Source organism: Mytilus edulis, chromosome 3 (assembly GCF_963676685.1).
Source record: "Mytilus edulis chromosome 3, xbMytEdul2.2, whole genome shotgun sequence".
In the NCBI taxonomy this organism is placed as follows: Eukaryota; Metazoa; Mollusca; class Bivalvia; order Mytilida; family Mytilidae; genus Mytilus; species Mytilus edulis.
Genome location: NC_092346.1, coordinates 63,226,420 through 63,246,533, shown reverse-complemented (window position 1 = coordinate 63,246,533; position 20,114 = coordinate 63,226,420). Strand labels below are relative to the sequence as shown.

The 20,114-nt window shown below is 32.2% G+C and overlaps 1 protein-coding gene across 2 annotated transcripts in view; it reads left to right on the top strand.

The window, feature by feature from the left end:
* The first annotated feature begins 1,064 nt into the window (after positions 1-1,064).
* The window catches only part of LOC139517094 (protein dispatched homolog 1-like), a 73,776-nt gene continuing 54,726 nt past the window's right edge, over positions 1,065-20,114 (top strand). The window contains exons 1-3 of one of the 2 annotated variants that reach the window (XM_071307773.1): positions 1,065-1,159; positions 8,299-8,342; positions 19,485-19,654. The gene's annotated coding sequence lies outside the window, so the exon portion shown is untranslated. The remainder of the gene's footprint in view (positions 1,160-8,298; positions 8,343-19,484; positions 19,655-20,114) is intronic. The other variant, XM_071307774.1, reaches the window with a different exon arrangement.

The following is a 20,114-nucleotide window of genomic DNA, read 5'->3' as shown; positions in this document are numbered from 1 at the left end:
GTAAAATTTACAATTTTATATTTACATCAACAACAAAAATTGAATAAAGAAATAATAACTTGTTTTTGGTTTTCACTGTACATATAAGATAAAACTATTTACAAGGTGTTACATTACATGGTGTAGTATTGGTTGAGAACAGATATAGGAATCTGTTCTCTGAATGTTTCAACTGTGGTGCATTGGACAGCAGTAACTGGTAAAAGTTTCCATTGGACGATTGTCCTAGGATAGAATGAAAATTTATATGAGTCTTTTTTTGCCTGTATGTGCCTGAATGAGTGACTATGAGTGTATTGTCTTGTTCGACTGTCTGATGGTATTAACAAGTTCGTAGGGTATATTGCTACTTGGTGGTGTATAATTTTGAAGAAAAATATAAGCCTTGTTCTTATTCTTCTAATTTCAAGTGTTGGCCAGTTAAGATGGTTAAGCATGTTTGTCACAGAGCTGGTGTTATGATATCGATTACATATATATCTGGCTGCGCGTCTTTGGACCATTTCTATTTGTGATTTTTGGGATTTTGTATGTGGGTCCCAGATGCAGCTACCATACTCTAGCTTTGGTCTCACAAGTGAGATATAGGCCTTTTCTTTAACTGACTGCGAGCTGACTTTAAGGTTTCTTTTGATAAAATTTAGTTGTTTAGTTGCATTTGCTGTGATGTTATTTATGTGTTTGTTAAATTTTAAATCAGTTTGTATGGTTAAGCCAAGATATTTGGTAGATGTTTCTTTTTGCAAAGTGTGCCCATGTAAGATGTAGTCATATGGGAGAGGTGTTTTCTTTATTGTTACTTGGAGGACTGAACACTTGTCCGGATGGAAGGACATGAGCCAATCCTCTTCCCACTTTGCTGCTGCTGGACATGAGCCAATCCTCTTCCCACTTTGCCCCCGCCTAAATCCGCCCCCTATAAGGGTCCATATAACGTAGTTATACATGTTAACTTAGACACTATGATACTAGTCTATGTATATGATCAAAGTTGGCCTTAGTGGTCAACCTTTGTGTTGACAAAAGAATATGGTTATTGGCTATACCAGTACAACTGGTACCTGATACATCCAAGTTAGGCTACCAGATATTTTACAGGATTGGTTCGTCTGTAAGTCTTAGCAATAGTTGTCTGGTCAAACTCCCCACAAAGACATGGGTATGAATCTATATGAATTGTACATATCATTTCTGAAACATTCAGTACATTATACATGGGCCATACAAGAAATTTCACGAGAAATGTCATCCCAAACACAGGTACTTGTGGACAGGATACCCTTTGGGTGCCCCTGAGTGGGAGTATTCCGAATGACCCTCCCCCCCCCCCCCCCCCTTTGTAGTTTAATTTTGATTTATTTTTTATTAAACGTTTATTTAAATTGTTTTCACTGGGAATATATGTCGAAGTTACTGACAAACGCATTTGAGATTTTTGCCAGTCGACTGATACCAGGTTGGAACCCCCCTTTTTTTTGGCCGATTAATGCATTTAAATGGGGACATATAGTTGGAACCCCCCCTTTTTTTTAAATGGCTGGATTCGCCACTGATGAGGGGGGATAGGACCTTTATCGGGACTCCGGGATCAGGTGTTTTTAAGCTCAGGATTTCGGGATCCGGGAATTCTATTTTTCGAATTTCCAGACCTCGGGATTTCGTATTTTTTAGCCCGGGATTTCAGGATATCGTGTTTTTAAGCCCGGGATTTCGGGATCAGGACCCCTCCTAACCCCCCTCACTGATATAATAATAATGATAATAATTAATATTAATATTGTCGATTTTTTTTTATTAAGGGGGTTTGCGGGTCTAAATCATTTATATAGGATTTCTCTATATTTTTCTATAAATGAACTTTATCTTATAGTTAATAGAAAATTAAAATAAAAAAGTGGGGTCACCGTTCATTTGCGCTCACAATCTGCCTTCGAAAGAAGCATACATTTTTGTAAAGGTGGTTGAAGTAATAGGAGAAATATAGGTAATATCGAAATAAAAAAAGAAATTTATTACAGAAATAGCTCAAATTTTACAATAATTTAGTTTAAGTACAGCTTATATGGAAATTATATTAAAAAATATATGTCACCGATGAGTTAAAAAAGATATTTCAATTTTAAAGCCAAAAAAGGGCATTTTTCCACCAAAGGGAGATAATTTGGAACTTTTTCAATGATGTACACATTTTAAATGTTATCTGGGGCCAACACGAATTGATTGTTTTGAATGATTTTTGGAAAATGACGCAGTCATTGTTCCATAACTGCCGACCTGATTTCTCTGCCTACCGCGCTTGGTTTCGTATTTACTAATTTCAATACAAACTGGAATGTGCTTGTGTTATCATTATGCATGAGCATTGTGTAGTAATCAGCCAGGAACCAGTTTACAAACCAACTGGTATCTGTTTGTATTCCACTACAGTCGAACAAAGTGTTGTAGTTTGACAGGAACCAGTCCAGAATTTTGTAAACTACAAAACGTAATCGGTTATTATCATTCCGTTTTGTTGTTTCATACCGACTTATATGGGTTGAATAAGCTTAAGACCCTTCAAACATTAATGTGATAGGTATATTAAAGACTGTTTTACAAAAGGATGAAACTGTTTTGCTTTAAAAGTCGTACTAAAGTGATATATGTTATGTACGGATTTCCACTCTCACCGGTTAATTTCTTCTTTTACACGTGCTTTTGAAACTTCCTGTTTAAACATCGCAAGTTTTAAAATTGTTTTTTGAGTGAATTAAACTAATTTTAACAATCACGAAGCGTTCGGGAATCATTTCAAGCAGTTTCTTCTTCTCTTTGATGATGGAAAATAGGTTTTCTCAAGAAAATACCGCAAACGATCGCAGAGGAATTGAAACGTACAAGTCAAGTCGGCACCTGGTTAAATTGGCATCTAGTCAAATCGGCACCTATTTGACGTCAATTCGGCTTCCAATAATATTTATTATAATATTTTCTATTCAATTAATTAATAACTGTTACCAAGTACATAGTGAATATTAGGTAAACAACGAAACCAAAGTGAATATGTTGTTGTGTATAAAAGTAAACAACGAAGCTATTGTTTTAACCATTAGACAATTATTAAAATTAAATGGAAAACTATGAGTCCCTTTCAATAAATCAAACTGTCATGCCAAATAATTAGCAAATTTAAGGTGGTTTTTTTTTCAGTAATGTTTAAACAGCATTAAACAAACAATCCTGTAAAAGACTCAACTGGTTAAATAATGCATAAAAATATCCAATATCTCATGTATTAGTCCAAATAATAATGACGTCTGACAAGGCTATTTTATTTTTTTCTGGGACGCCTTCCTAAGACGTTCGTAGGAAGGCTTCCTAAGAAGGCGTCCCAGAAAAAAATTAACATAGCCTTGTGGTCATAGGAAGGTGTCCCAGAATAAAATTTAAAAAGCCTTGCCAGACGTAATAATTATTTGGACTACTCATATATATCATTAAAAATACACCAAAAAATTCATGTAGTTGAGAAAAATAAATACATACAAAATGTACATGAACATCCAAAAAAGTGAAAGTTAGTATTAACTCTTTTTGCTTTAAAAATTTACAACTGCATTTAAGTATTGAATGCTTTTTTTTTGTAAATTCATTGAGGTGTAAAAGCGTTGACCGAAGTACTTTTTGTATGAAGCGCGTAAGCGTAAGCGCATCATTCTAAAAATGTGCACACGGTCAACGCTTTTGCAACCCTATGAGGTTACAAAAAAAAACATTCAATACTTATAATTACTTTTTTTAGCTAGGATCATGAAAACACGAATTTTATAACTTTTTTATTCAATTCATCTGTGCACTTTATTGTGGGACCACGTGTTATCATGAATGAAAAGTTTTATTGAGTGATGCAATTGCTTGAGGAATAACATGTGATGTGCAGTTAGCCAATCAGAATAAAGTATTATAATGAAACATATATCAAATGTAATTATAACAAAATACATTACGTTGTAAGAGTTATCTCCCCAAACACTGTTTTTCTTGTGGCCACCTCTCCTTCGTAACCGTAAAAGATTTTATTTTACCAAATTGCTCGTTACATATTTAGGATAAGAATATTCGTTTGAACCATAGCTCTATGGGGACTCCATATGAGAGTTATTCCCCCTTTTTCATTTGATTCAAGCGATATGCATTTTCAACTGGTAAACCATAACTGATAGAGACCTAGGGTCTTCATGAGGTCATTGGTACTAAAAATGAAAATGAGGTCAATGTCAAAGGTCAAGGTCATATTATAAATTTTGATTTTGGCTTATTTTCACTTCTTTTCAAATACTAGTACTGTATGACATTTTGACAAATAATTTTTCATAAATTATTAGTTGCGACATGTCCTTACTTGTATATTTTGGTTGAAAGGCTGCGCATACAATAAAAGGGAGTTTTTGTCCATCTTACATTTAAAATTATGCGTCAAGTGGTAGTACTCATTAACCAAACATATTAAAGACCTAGGATATTTTGATTCAAGGTCCATGGTTTGTGACCTTGAAATTGAGGTCAAGGTCAGAGGTTAATAGGACGTCATAAAGCCATAGGAACTAACATTTTAAACTGATTTTTCATATTTCAATATAAAAATAGATCTTTTCTAGTGGAAAGACTTCAATTGTTCTCTGAACAATTTGTTTTTAATTTACTTCATATTTTGCGGGAGAAGGGGGTTCAGACTATGTGGTATCAGGTCTGTTTGCGCCCAATACACTTTCACACCTCGCACGTTCACACCCAAGGTCCGTTCGCACTCTACTCATTCGCGCCCAATTTTAATTCAAATTCAAGTTGAATAATTGGAAAATCATGATTGTTGTTTTAAATTGCTTTGGTGTAAATTCTGAATGTATTTATAGCTTGGTATGAGTAAAACATTGAAGATTTTAAAGGAAAAACACAAAAGATAATTGTTTTTAAGCCCTTTGATCTGAAACAACGAAACAATAAAATATATAGGAACCAAAATATAGCAATCCACTATTATAACCAAAACATGACAAAATTTATTCAACACACAGAAAAATAAATAGTCAGAATCTCACTTCATTATGAAAGAGGTCAATGAAACAAAGTATAGCAATACACTAACCAAAACATGATTAAGAGTTATTCAACGCTAAATAAAACGTTGACAAAATACCACTTTATTTAGAAAGGATTATTATTATCTTTAACAATACGCTATCCAAAACATGATTAAGATTTATTCAACACAAAAAAAAATGCTGTCTCACTTTATTTTGAGACAATGACAACAATTATACTTATTAGAAAACACTTGCTTACAGAGTTATTAAACACAAAACCAATTAAGATTAGTTGCGAACATGTAGGGTGTGAAAGTGAAAGGGGGCGAACATGAGTTGGCGCAAACGTGAATGGGCGCGAACGGACCCGGATTAGCCTATGTACCAGTGAGAAATATAGAAGCCTTTCTACGGTATTTATTTGTACAATTCAGGTAGTCTTGACCTATTCATTTGTCTTAAAAAAAACACCAGCCAGTTGGCACCTTCACTTCACACACACACATATACGAATATCAATTATATGCTTACGAGACATGTTGCATTGTTAAACTAATTATGGTATGTGAAAATCAAGACTTGCATAAAAACTATCCCAATATTAGAGACAGTGGCGTCATTTTTCTTCAGAGCTTTCAGCTCTTTGATTGTACCATATGATAAAGTAACAACTACAAAAGGTAATAAATAAAATTTGTAGTGAAAAACAAATGTTTAATTGTTTCTGAAATTTTTATACCCTCGAGCCTCCTTAAAATAGAATAATAAAAAAAACAAACCCAAAAAACTTAAAAAATTATCTGCATGTACATTTTGTATTTTCTACCTGGTATGAGAGACTACAAAAAAAAAAAGTCAATAGATATATTCTTATGCAAATATTTTGTATCAATGGTTCTGATTGGATGACAGTAAGCGTAAAATTCATTCTTAATCTCTTTGTCTGTAACTAAGGAAGCAGACATTTTGAAGTGTGGAATGTACAAACATGTAATTTCTATAATAATAAGCAAAAGAACTTACATGTTGCACCTAAAAATCTTCATTTTATCAAATTGTATTACATTCTAAAGCGGCAAAGAAGCCAAAAAACACCTGGAATTTATGTTTGATGACGGAAGCATACTTATGACGTCACCTAGTTTAAGGACCAAGATAACATCTTTTCCGTGATGATTGTTTAATGTGATTATTTTTATTTATACAATAGGCTATTTGCCAATTCCGGTAAATTGACCCTGTTATTAGCTATATATATAGAGATCCCCTTTTCTCCCTTATGAGGGACATTAATTTTTATTTACAATGGGGAGCTAGCAGAAAGAGCAAATTTCCCTTTGCCTAATGTGAGTAATTTTTAAGGTTTTCAAATCTTTTAATTACATGAAATTGTTGTTAAGCGAAATGCTTTTGTTTTGCGAAATTATTTTTCGTGAAAAATAAGTTGAACCGCCGATACACCACTTTCAATTTGCTATGCTTTGCATTGGCAAAAGTCAATTTTGTCCGGTATGGAACCAGTTTACGATTCACAAAGGGAAGTAATTCGTTTAAAAAGTGTGTAATAACAAAATCAAATTGGTAATTGGCAAATGGACTATTCTCTGTTTAAAATTTGCACTCTAAAAAATAATATGTACTGATCAAAGGGTGCTTATGTGTGGGAGAAATATAGATTCCACAACTGCAACAAGTGTATTACAATATTTCTCCACTCGAGACAGTTAAATTTTAATATTTAAAGCGCAAGGCTTGCCGAGCTCTTTAAATAATTAAAATTTAACTGTTGAGAGTGGAGAAATATCGTAATACACACGTTACAGTGGTGGAATCTGTTTCCCTTTTGGTTTTTATCCTTCCTTTTCAAAGATTTGAGAAAAGTTGTGTACTTTTGATGTGACGTCATCAGGCATGGTTGCCTTTTTTCATGACGTCACAATAAGAAAATTCAGAAGAACGCAAGAAAATTTAACGTCACAATTAGATTTCAACCAATCATTTGCCGAGAACAGATTTTTCACTAGTGAGGAGAAATATTTTTCTCACACCTGTCAGGAAATGTAAAAATAGCACAAAAATTAGAGAACATGATTTTTTAATTTGATTGTGTAAAGCAAATACATATTAAAAATATAAAAAAGCAAAACAGAGTAGTACGCATCAAAACAAACAAAGAACATGCAGTATAAAAGCAAAACAAGGTTATAATATGAAAACATACAAGTACTACACTGTACCATGATTAAAAACTTCCTCAAAGAAAGCATACACATGAAATTGAGGAATTTTGAGCACTAGTATGGATAGTCTTTATATCAGATTAAAGTTATCCAACACTCTCTTTACTCAACAGCTATAGTAGGAATAGTTAAATGTAGCTGTCGAGCTTATTTTCCACTAAACATTTGATAAATAGCTGCACTGATCTTGTAGTTGTGGAAAATAGTGCGTCTCAGCTTATATAAGTGCTAGTGATTAAACATCTAGATGCAAACCAGGGGTTACATTCTGGCTTCATCTTTGAATTGTAGATTGTTACCCTTTGTTAGAAAAGATGGTGATTTGCAAGAAAATTTAAATAATTATGATATTTATTTTGTTTAATCAACCAAAAAATTTTAATTGGAATTTCATACCATGCACTATATATGTAGATTTTCCCATTTGTAGTGAGGAGTAATAGGACAGACACTTTTTGAGAACTAGGATCTTATTACTCATTAACATTTTATTATTCATCTTCTTGCTCCTGCTAAACCTCTGATTGGTCAAGAAATTTTCTACACATCCTTAGTAATTGCATATTGAACTAAACATTGTCAGACCTTGTTTTGTCTTCTTTTAGAATCATATTTTACAAGTTAAAATGGTCTCTGTTGGATTGTCATACTTATGTCCTTAATAAAAGACATGGAAACAGTATCTAAGACTAAATATTACAGAAATACTTCTGATGTTACTTTTATTGTTGGAAGTATTTTTCCAAAACAAAATTTCTGACACTGTCCACCCAAGGCTTTGGCTTCTCCTGTAGGTTTTATTTCAACAAACTCTACAGAAGTAATACAATGTGCTTTTTTAACCCTTTACCTCCTTTTGCTGGTTTGTACAGACCTGTTACTACAGCATTGTGAAAATTGAGTCCACACTGTATCATCCACATTGTTTTTCGTTAAAACATCTTGGTATATGAATATAATAATGGCCAATTTCAATATTTTTACCTCATTTTCAGTGGCCATGAAGTCCAAGTTTCCAAAGTTTTTGATTAAAATGTAGGTATGTATGTATTAATAGAGAAATGGCTACAATTAACCATTGATATTTTCAGTGTTGTTGAAATTCCTGTATTTAATTTTCTTCCAAGCATATTATATTTAATGAAATATCAATCAGACTTAATCTAAATTTGATTTCTAGTTCTTTCATTCTTTACCTGACTTTTCAAGATGAAATTAAACTATTAACAGCTAGTTTACATTTACTAGACAACATCATCAAAAAGGAATCCTATTTGTATTTCAATGTTTTCTTCTCATCAGTTGCTCTTAGAAACCAAATTTGATCAAGATTTTAAACCCAAGTTCAATGGGCTGTTTCAAAACCTCTGTTTATGTAGTTCATACATGTTTCTCGTTTCTTGTTTTTATATAGATTAGACCGTTTGAATGGATTTACATTAGTAATTTTTGGGGCCTTTTATAGCTTGCTGTTCGGTGTGAGCCAAGGCTCCGTGTTGAAGACCTTACCATGACCTATAATGGTTTCCTTTCATAAATTGTTATTTGGTTGAAGAAACTTGTCTCATTGTCACTCATACCACATCTTCCTATATCTACTCATGCATTTTGGGAAATATATTCTAAAGCGCACACCAAAACATTATGAGGGGTTTGAAACGTCCCAAACAATGGAAATTCAACCATTGATGTGACTTCTTTTTTAGCTCACCTGTCCCGAAGGGACAAGTGAGCTTATGCCATCACTTGGCGTCCGTCGTCGTCCGTCGTCTGTCGTCGTCTGTCGTCGTCGTAAACTATTTCAAGAATCTTCTCCTCTGAAACTACTGGGCCAAATACTTTCAAACTTTAACTGAATGTTTCTTAGGGTATCTAATTTATAAATTGTATCCGAAGTTTTGATCTATCAACAAACATGGTCGCCATTGCTAAAAATAGAACATAGGGGTCAAATGCAGTTTTTGGCTTATAACTCAAAAACCAAAGCATTTAGAGCAAATCTGACATGGGGTAGTATTGTTTATCAGGTCAAGATCTATCTGCCCTGAAATTTTCAGATGAATCAGACAACCCGTTGTTGGGTTGCTGCCCCTGAATTGGTAATTTTAAGGAAATTTTGCTGTTTTTGGTTATTTTCTTGAATATTATTATAGATAGAGATAAACTGTAAACAGGAATAATGTTCAGCAAAGTAAGATTTACAAATAAGTCAACATGACGGAAATGGTCAGTTGACCCCTTTAGGAGTTATTGCCCTTTATAGTCAATTTTTAACCATTTTTCGTAAATCTTAGTAATCTTTTACAAAAATCTTCTCCTCTGAAACTACTGGGCCAAATACTTCCAAACTTTAAATGAATGTTCCTTAGGGTATCTAGTTTGTAAATTGTATCCGAAGTTATGATCTATCAACAAACATGGTCGCCATTGCTAAAAATAGAACATAGGGGTCAAATGCAGTTTTTGGCTTATAACTCAAAAACCAAAGCATTTAGAGCAAATCTGACATGGGGTAAGATTGTTTATCAGGTCAAGATCTATCTGCCCTGAAATTTTCAGATGAATCAGACAACCTGTTGTTGGGTTGCTGCCCCTGAATTGATAATTTTAAAGAAATTTTGCTGTTTTTGTTTATTATCTTGAATATAATTATAGATAGAAATAAACTGTAAACAGCAATAATGTTCAGCAAAGTAAGATCTTCAATTAAGTCAATTTGACCAAAATTGTCAATTGACCCCTTAAGGAGTTATTGCCCTTTAAAGACTTTTTTCACAATTTGTTCATCATGTTGACTTACTTTAAAAAATCTTCTCCTTTGAAACTGCTGTATCAATTTCAGCCAAACTTAGGCTAAATGAGTTTCAGAGTATCTAGTATAAATTTTATATTTTATTTCCTTGTATGTCAAGAAACATAGCTCCTATGGCTAAAATAGAACATAGGAGAAAATGATTATTTTTTTTGGCTTTTGAAGAAAATAGGACGATCCAAAAAACATTTAAATAAATTGAAAAGCCAAAATAATCATTGATGAGAGATTTAACCAAAAGAATTAAGGTGAGCGATTCAGGCTCTTGAGAGCCTCTTGTTTTTGGGTGTACCATCAATTAGATTACAAATATTCCTTTTGATTCTGAAAATGCCAATTAAACATCTCTCTTGTTACATATTGGTTTATTCATGGAAGTAATATTTAGAAGGAATAACAACGACTTCACTTCAAAGGTTTCATCTGCGTTACCGCCCATCTTTCAATAACTTGTTAATTGGTTCAATATCTAGCATGGAAGTTTAGTCTCTGCATGTGATCGATCAAATCACTGACACTTATCGGTAGTTTTCGTGTTCACGGAGAACTACGAACAGACAAGTTTTTGTCGAATATACTTGCGAAGTAACCCGAATATATAGTCAATCGTTACATTCCGTTGATGTACGCTGCCGAAAAAAGAAATTCGTTCAATTTTTATTTTAGTCCAATTTTTCCATATTTTTTGTTAGTTTGATCCTAATAGTTAAAACCGACAGCTTTCACATACGAAATTGGAGAACAAAGTTGTGTCATTTCAATTTTAATATTAACAAACAATTAAAAAACCATTTCCGTATAAAGTTAAGAAGATGATTGTACAAAAATACGTTTGGACCCCCTTTATTATCAATTAAAATATTCACAATTCTTAACGGTTCTATCCTTCAATTTAAGTTCTCGATACATAAACTAATTTGTGTAAAAATGAATTTACCGTAAGACAGATAGATTCAAGCCCATGTCGTCGGCTTGTTATATGTTTTGCTGTATAGCTTATTATATTAATACAAGCATTCCACAATAAACACTTTTTAAATATATATTTACGAAAATATTATCCCCGTTTTAGTTGTCCAGTTTCAATAATGCAATCAATGACATTTATGACATATACATAAATTTAGAATACTTGAAAGTAAATATTATTTTATTCAATCTCGATAAACTTTGCACATTTCAACAGTATAAAAATATATGCCTACATTTGCCTACATTATTTTGTTAAACATCATGTGAAACCTGATCGATTCATCGGTATTTACCTGTTTAACTCGGGATCCGCTTTTAACCGGAAAATACTTTTAGAACAGTTTAAAACAAACGGTAAAAAGCAAAAATAAGCTAAATTAAATACAATTTTCCATGTTAAACTGTTGTAGTTTGAACAATTTTCATCCGTTTTTCAAGTTTTTTACGTCATACGACTTCCTTTGGAAGGTAGATGTTTTATATGATACAGCGCCACCTTCTTATTAATTAACCGCGGATGTCACACAGGTACTTTATAATTAACGGACTCGATAAAACCATGTGACTGATAAGAAATTCAAGATGCCAGTTTACAACCGCGGTAACGCAGATAGTAACCAAAGGGGTCTTACCGCTGAGACTATAATTGGATAAAATTGTATGACTTTAGTACAGAGCTCAGCATGCTATAAATACATGCTAATTAGTCGTTGTTATTCCTTCTAAATAATACTTCCATGGTTTATTTAATGATTATAATAGTACATGAACATGCATTTGGTTTTATTTTGTTTTGGCATAGAGGTTTAAAAATTTCAACTAGTTATTTAGATTCAAAACTTATTTTTTTCATATTTTCTTTAGAAACAGATGGACACATTTCTTCAGTCATTTTGGTATTTTATAGGATAAAAATCTTTTATAAATCATTAGCAATTTATGATCAATGTTTCTGGTAAAATTTTCTTTTGAACATATAAATAATTTCTTTTTTTATGTATACATATATATGAACATTTTTTTCTTGAATAAGGCTGTATTATTGGTTTTGTTTATATGTTTTTGATAATTCAATTTCTATTCTAAGATAATTCATTCACTACATATCTATTTGAGGAAATGTTTAATTGTATCTCAAACAATAATTTATGATGTTTGTTAGAAAAATGTGCAAGCCCACTCACCTTTAATATGATGAACATCATGCCCTGATGTAACTGAATGTAACTAGTGAATGTAACTAGCGTCATTAGTGATATTTCTTACTCCTTTGTTTGATGCATTAGCTTTTGGAACAAACAGTTCATGATTTGTATAAAATATTGAAAAAATAAATCAAAGATTGACAGTCACATAATATAAATAATATATACAGTCTAATAACATGAATATCTGTACTTAGAAATGTATATGAAATGTTGTTTTCTATTTTTGGTATCATTTGTTTTTAGCTCACCTGGCCTAAAAGGCCAAGTGAGCTTTTCTCATCACTTGGCGTCCGGCGTTAACTTTTACAAAAATCTTCTCCTCTGAAACTACTGGGCCAAATTAAACCAAACTTGGCCACAATCATCATTGGGGTATCTAGTTTAAAAAATGTGTCCAGTGACCTGGCCAACCAACCAAGATGGCTTAAAACTCAAAAACCAAAGCATTTAGAGCAAATCTGACAATGATTAAAATTATTTATCAGGTAAAGATCTATCTGCCATGAAATTTTCAGATGAATCGGACCACTCGATCTACAAATAAGACAACATGACCAAAATTGTCAATTGACCCCTTAAGGAGTTATTGCCCTTTATAGTCAATTTTTAACATTTTTCATTAATTTGGTAAATTTATAAAAAATATTTTCCACTGTAATTACTGGGCCAAGATCATTATAAATAGAGATAATTGTAGCAACAAGAATGTTCAGTACAGTAAGATCTACATACACGTCACCATCACCAAAACACAATTTTGTCGTGAATTTATCAGTGTTCATTGTTTAATATGCACAAAGACCAAGGTGAGCGACACAGGCTCTTGAGAGCCTCTAGTTTATTTTAGCTGAATATTTGGCGAAAATTTTGAAACTAGCCAAAATATGAGCTATTGCCATTACTTGTGGGGAGATATTTAGTTTTCATAGATATTTTGTATTGTTAACCTACGCTACTGTTAACCAGATCAGTGGCGGATCCAGAACTTTTCTTAAGGGGGGGGTGCTGACTGACCTAAGGAGGGCCTGCTCCAGTCATGCTTTAATGATTCCCTATATAATCAACAAAATTTTTCCCACGAAAGGGGGGGCCCAGGCCCCCCCTGGATCAGCCTATGCAGATTACACAACTTGGAAATTTTACTAGTATTAGCCCAGTATGCTTGAATTTCAACAGAAACTTACATTTGTTGATATAATTGATTTCATATGTCAAAAATTGATTTACCTGGTATTTACTATTTGGGGAGAAGATTGCCATTCAAAATTTTGAATTATATATAAAACATCTCTTTTGCACCATTTCAACTTCAACAATGATTTAGATATAATCTGAACTTTAATAAAAATATAATGCTATCTAATTTCTGATGTCTTAGTTGCATGATGTTAAAATAGGGTTGGGGTCATGTGTAATGAATACCTAAAAACTGGGAAAAAGTTTTAAAAAATGTAATATAAACACGAACATTGAGAGGCATCATTTATTTTAATTTAGCTATATCCATTAGTACCCCAAAGAAAATAGACATACATAGTACCCCAAAGAAAATGGACATTCATTTTTATTTGACCGCAAAGATTAAAAAAAATTGTGGTCATATATATTGGTATCACGTAGTCATCATAGTCGTCATCGTCAGTGTTGTCCGAAGACAGATTATTTCTGGATAATACCGTTTGAATACGTAAAAAGAAATCAATAATATTTTAACACAATGTTTATAACCACAAAAGTAAGCTTTGGATTGATTATGGGGGTTATGGTCCCAAAGGGGCCAAAAACTAGCCTTTATCTAGTTTCAGGACAAAAAGTTGTGTATTAGTATTTCAATTGTTCTGAAATTGTACCACAATGTTTAATACCATAAGTAGAAGGTTGGGATTTATTTGAAAGGGTTATCGGGCAAACAGTTTAGGAATTAAGGGCCAAAAAGGGGCCAAAAAGAAGCATTTTTCTAGTTTCAAGACAATAACTTGTGTGTAACTGTATGGATCTCCCCAGGACCCCGACATTGTACCACAATTTTCCATTTAACACAGGGAAGGCTGGGATTCAAGTTCAGGGTAAATTTTCCTGAAGAGGAATTAGGGAATAGGAATTAGGGGCCAAAAAGGGGGCCCAAAATAATATTTTTTGTAGTTTTCAAACAATAACTTATGTTTAAGTGTATGAATCTCTCTGAAATTAAACCACAAGTTTCCATACCATGAAGAGATGGTTATTATTGACTTTGGGGATTATGGCTCAAAATGTTTCAGAATTAGGGGCAAAAAAGGGGAAAAACTAGGTATTTGGTAACTATTTCTGGTCAATGCACAATTAAGACAATGTAAAAACAGTGTAAGGCAGGTAATTCTAAAACATTTTACATACAATGTTGAGTATGTTTGGATTAACCTCCCTTACACTACTTGTATGTTATGTATAATGAAATGTCAGGTTTTGGACTATTTGCAAAAAAAAGGGTGGTGGAAGTTGTTTTCAATTTTTTTTTCTTCAAATTTCTCAAATTCCAAATTTTTGAAAAATAAGGAAGAAAACTTTAATTGCGCAATATTGCTCAATAGATTTGTAAGATCTTGACATTTGTTTTGTGTCAGAAACTCATATTATGTCAAAAATTTGATTGCAATCCAAATTCAGAGCTGTATCAAGCTTTAATGTTGTGTCCATACTTGGCCCAACAGTTCAGGGTTCGACTTCTGCGGTTGTATACAGCTGCGCCCTGCAGAACACTTGGTTTTCTGTTGTCAAAGTTGTTGTACATGATCAAACTTCTTATCTGTTTTACTATCACAAATTTTCAAAAAATGTTTTTTGCTTGGAATTCAACAAAAATGGATATGTAGATTATTAGTGGGCCATCATTTTTAGGAAATGGTTGGACAGTGGCAGATCCAAGGTTTTTGTCTCATAGACTTATATTGTTCAGTAGTAATCAGTTACTCAGGAAGGACATTTCAATAACAATTCTACACTCTTCTGGTTTAAGTTCTTGTCTTTCTGAAGTACAAATATCATCAAGTTTTTGGTAGTTTTTCTGTTACTCAGTCTTTAGTAGAGTATGAAATGTGTTCTTGACTGTTGTTTGTCTTTACTTTATTTTTGCCATGAATTTGTCTGTTGTCTTTGACTTGTGTCAGTTTTGATTCCCTTTGACTTTGCCTTAGTATCTTTTGTTGTAAACTATTTAAAAAATCTTCCTCTCTGAAACTGCAGGGCCAAATACCTTCAAACTTTAACTAAATGTTCCTTAGGGTATCTAGTTTATAAATTGTATCCAAAGTTTTGATCACCAAACATTGACGCCACGGCTAAAAATAGAACATAGGGGTCAAATGCATTTTGGCTAAAATCTCAAAAACTAAAGCTTTTAGACCAAATCTAACATGAGGTAAAATTGTTCATTTGGTCAAGATCTATCAGCCCTGAAATTTTCAACGAATCGAACAACACATTGTTAGGTTGCTACTACTAAATTGGTAGTTTTAAGGAAATTTTGGTAATTACCTTGAATATTATTATAGATAGAAATAAACTGTAAACAGCAATAATGTTCAGCAAAGTAAGATCTACAAAAAAGTTGATATGACCATAATTGTCAATTGACCATCAATTGTTCATCAAGTTTGCTAACATTTAAAAAGCTTCTCCTCCGAAAGTACTGGGCTAATTATCTTTAAACTTTAACTAAATGTTCCTTAGTGTATCTTGTTTATAAAGTGTATCCGAAGTTTTGATCCATCGACAAACATTGCCACCATGGCTAAAAATAGAACATATAGGTCAAATGCAGTTTTAAGCTTATATCTAAAAAAATAAAGCTTTTAGAGCAAATTTGACATGAGGTAAGATTGTTAAATTGCTCAAAATCTGTCGGCCCTGAAATTATTAGACAAAATCAAACAACCTATTGTTGGGTTGCTGCCACCGAATTGGTGTTTTTATCAAATTTGCAGTTTTTTTTGTTATTATCTTGAATATTATAGATAGATATAAACTGTAAGAAGCAATAATATTCAGCAAAGTAAGATTTACAAATAAGTTAATATGACCAAAATTGTCAATTGACCCCTTTAGGAGTAATTGCCCTTTAAAGACCATTTTACACAATTTGTTCATCAAGTTTGCTAACATTTAAAAATCTTCTCTGAAATACATGTGAGCGATTCAGGCTCTTGAGAGCCTCTTGTTTTATATCTAGAAAATGGGTTAAATCTAGGGTCATAGGTTAAGCCATGTTACCAAGTCCTCAATGTAGTTACAGTCGTCTATAAAACTGTGTAATTGTAACCACAGGTACATTAATGCTTCAAACCTGGGTAAATGTCATAATATTGTTACCAGCATGAATTATGTCAAGCTGCTGTAATATTTTTTATTCAGCCTCAATTTATTTAAAACATTTTAAGTATAAGCACAATGTTTAAACATTTATATCAAATTAAATTTTTGCCTCTAGTGAGATCTTCAATAATTTCAGTAAGTTTAATGAAAAGGTCAAAGTTAAGAATTGTCAGTCAGTGATGGTTAGAAATCTCACATGACTTGTTTTCAATATTTACCTTCCTTCATTATTCATAAAGGCATCATTGTATTTTTAATGTCAGAACTGTAAAATCAAACCTAAAACTCAGCCAACAAAACCATATCTACCGCAAACCATTTATAGAAAAAACACAAATTGGTATCAGCCCACACATTTGTATCTCTTGGGGCTTAAGCTGGTATTAAATTCTTAAAACAAACTGGGACATGATTCAGTTATAGCAATAGATTATCTAAACTATTATGTGATTGTCATTTGCAGCAGTTGTGGTATATTTTTGAAATAATGGATTCGTGAGCTGCTTTTTAGTAATATTCTCTCTTTAGTATGTCAGACTTCTGACTTATAATGGTTCTAAAAGTAGCCCTGTATTCAAAGTTATATTCTTATCTTAAATTGTCTTGTCTAAAGATGGCAACTTTTTCTACAATGTACGCTAAATCTAAATCTAAAAAGTTAAGGAACTAGGCATTTGATAGTATACACCAATCTTGTTGTTTTTATGAATGAGTTACACCTGAGGTTATCAAACAATCAATTCTTACTGTGAGTGTACAGATTCAAAAGTCATTTCTTTCCTGCAGAGCACCCTGATAGCAAAAAAAATATTGAGAGATTTTCATAATGACAGAATTGTATGAAGACAACAATGCTGGTTATATTAGTTGTGGTAGCTTTCCATTGAAAAACTATACACCTATTCATGGTTAAAAAAAATATGTAAAGTATTTAACGGATTTTTTTTTAAATTATTTTTTTCTATATACACATATACACATTTTCATACCAACATCTTGTTAATGTCATATTATGTTTACGATAATCATTTCTTATTAATGTAATAAGTAATTTCACCAAGCTGTTGATGTCCAAATTTAAAATTTCTAAAAGAAAATCTGTTAGCTATTTTCAGCCAGTTAATATAGTATTCTTATAGAAAAATAATATTGACATTCAATTTCATTTTATTAGTATTCCGTTTATATTTAAGCAAAGAAGTATGTAACACTATTGTCACTTAGTAAAATCTAGAAACTGATCAAATTCTCCCAATACACTCAGAATTAACGAATCATTGATATTGATTGGTGACCAGTAATTCTAATTTTGACATTTTCTCCTGATTCCATTGGGTCTAACCTTACAACATATTTAACTTTTGGGGTTCTTGAATCAATAATCCGTTCGTTTTAAAGAAATTGTTTTTATATTGATGATGTGTGACGTGAGTCTTGATATTTTCTTCAACAATTTATTAGGTTTGATGTTGTAATGAGAATTGTAATTGGGTGGTTGGTGAAACAAAAAATATTACTTTAGGGAAACCCACATGATCATTTTCTACAGATTATTGACAATGTGACGTCAAATATTTCGTCAAATTTTTTCAGATTGTCGCTCCTTCATCTGTATGTGACGCATGTAAAATGCGATTGTAGAGTTAGAAATGTAATTGAATTCTAGTTCATTTATTTTTTATTGTGGATCAAATATGTTATCAACATCTTTGGAAGGTGATGAAATGTCAATCTCTAAAATACTGTCCTAATCACATTTTTGTCTGTGATCTTTAACATTTTGGCTTCCATTGATGAACTTGTATTTCTGTAATCAAACAAACTGCTTGTTACCTTTATATAGAAAATGTGCATTACTTCTTGTATTAAGCATGTTAATTGTTAAAATATACAAATGTTTAACAAATCATTTTAAATTTGAATCTTTCTTGTTAGATTGAAAAAATACTTTCACTAGTCTTTCTCATATCCTAGCTCATATACATATAAAAAGAATAAGAATATTTATTATTCCAATCAAGTGCCCTTGATGGACAGCATGACATGTATACAAATAAAACAATACATTGTGATTTGTAACAGAAAAACATTTTTTTACATGGAAATGAAATATTAAAAGTTTATTAAAAATGTTGATGCACCTAAATATGTGCATGAAAGTTCTCAATTTAGCAAGAGTTCATTCCCTTTTGAAACATACCCTGCATTTTAAGTGCATACTTGTATGAGTATGTGTTCAAACCTACTAGAAGCTTTTCCTGTTTTCCAGTAGACATCTATCAGTCAAATACTTACTTCCATGGCCAGCTATAGTATTAAAAAGTTCTGAACAGCCGCATACAAAAAGATAATCATACATCAGTAGATTTGAATTTCCCTCTGTATAAATTTAAAAGTTAGAGAAAAATAATCTGTAGATGAGAGATTTGTATACATCAAAGTATAATCAAATTAATTGCACTTAAAAGTAAGATAATAAATATAAGGACTCTGCAAGTCATACCCTAAAGTGCATGTACTTTTATACTCATTTAATAGTTGACATGCATTTTATAGTATTGCATCATACAAAGAAAGTTCTTTTTTCTTGTAAAAGTCATTAACAATAGCCTAAGAAATAGTCTTTCTCAATAGCTTAAGTGCAACAAATCCATTTGACATAGGAAATATTATGTCAAAACAATTTTCCTTTACCGGATGGTTTGTAAGTTGTAATAGGACTGGAGCATTGATCAGCTACAATTGTGTGGGTGTATAAAATAAACTATATTATTAACATATATCCATAAGGCAAAGTCTGTATCACTTTATATATATAAATTCAGTTCATCTTTTTCAGATTATTTGTTTAAGGTTTGGATCACTCAGATCTTATTACAATGAATGGAGCAGGTACAATATGCAGAATTCAGAAGTTTCTGCATTTATAATGGACTGGATTTTGTAATGAAATGCATGTAACAGGGGAACAGATACTGGTATAGTGAATTAGTACAATGGGCATTATTTGTAAGTATTAATGTTTTTTTAAGATGAAATTTAAACAAATGTTGCTAGACTTATGCATGAAATATACTTAAAACAAATTCTGTCTTAAGTTCTTCTGTTTTAAAATGTGACTATTGACCGTACTACAGTATGTGGCAAAGGGAACTTAATTTAGTATGTACATTGTGTGTGTGTGTTATTCCTGATCTTAACATTGATACGGGCTCATATTCCCTGTAAGTGTAAGGGTGTTATATTACCAGAGATGTCAGTAGTTTGGGATATCAAATTGAGAATGGAAATGGGGAATGTGTCAAAGAGACAACAACCCGTCCAAAAAGTACGAATAGGTATTCAACACAGTGAGAAAATCCCATACCTAACCTGGAGGCAGGCCTCAGTTGGCACTGACTAGGAATATATTAAGACTAAATCCTGTGTGAAGTCCGAATGAGAATTGTATTATTCTGAAATGTCCTGA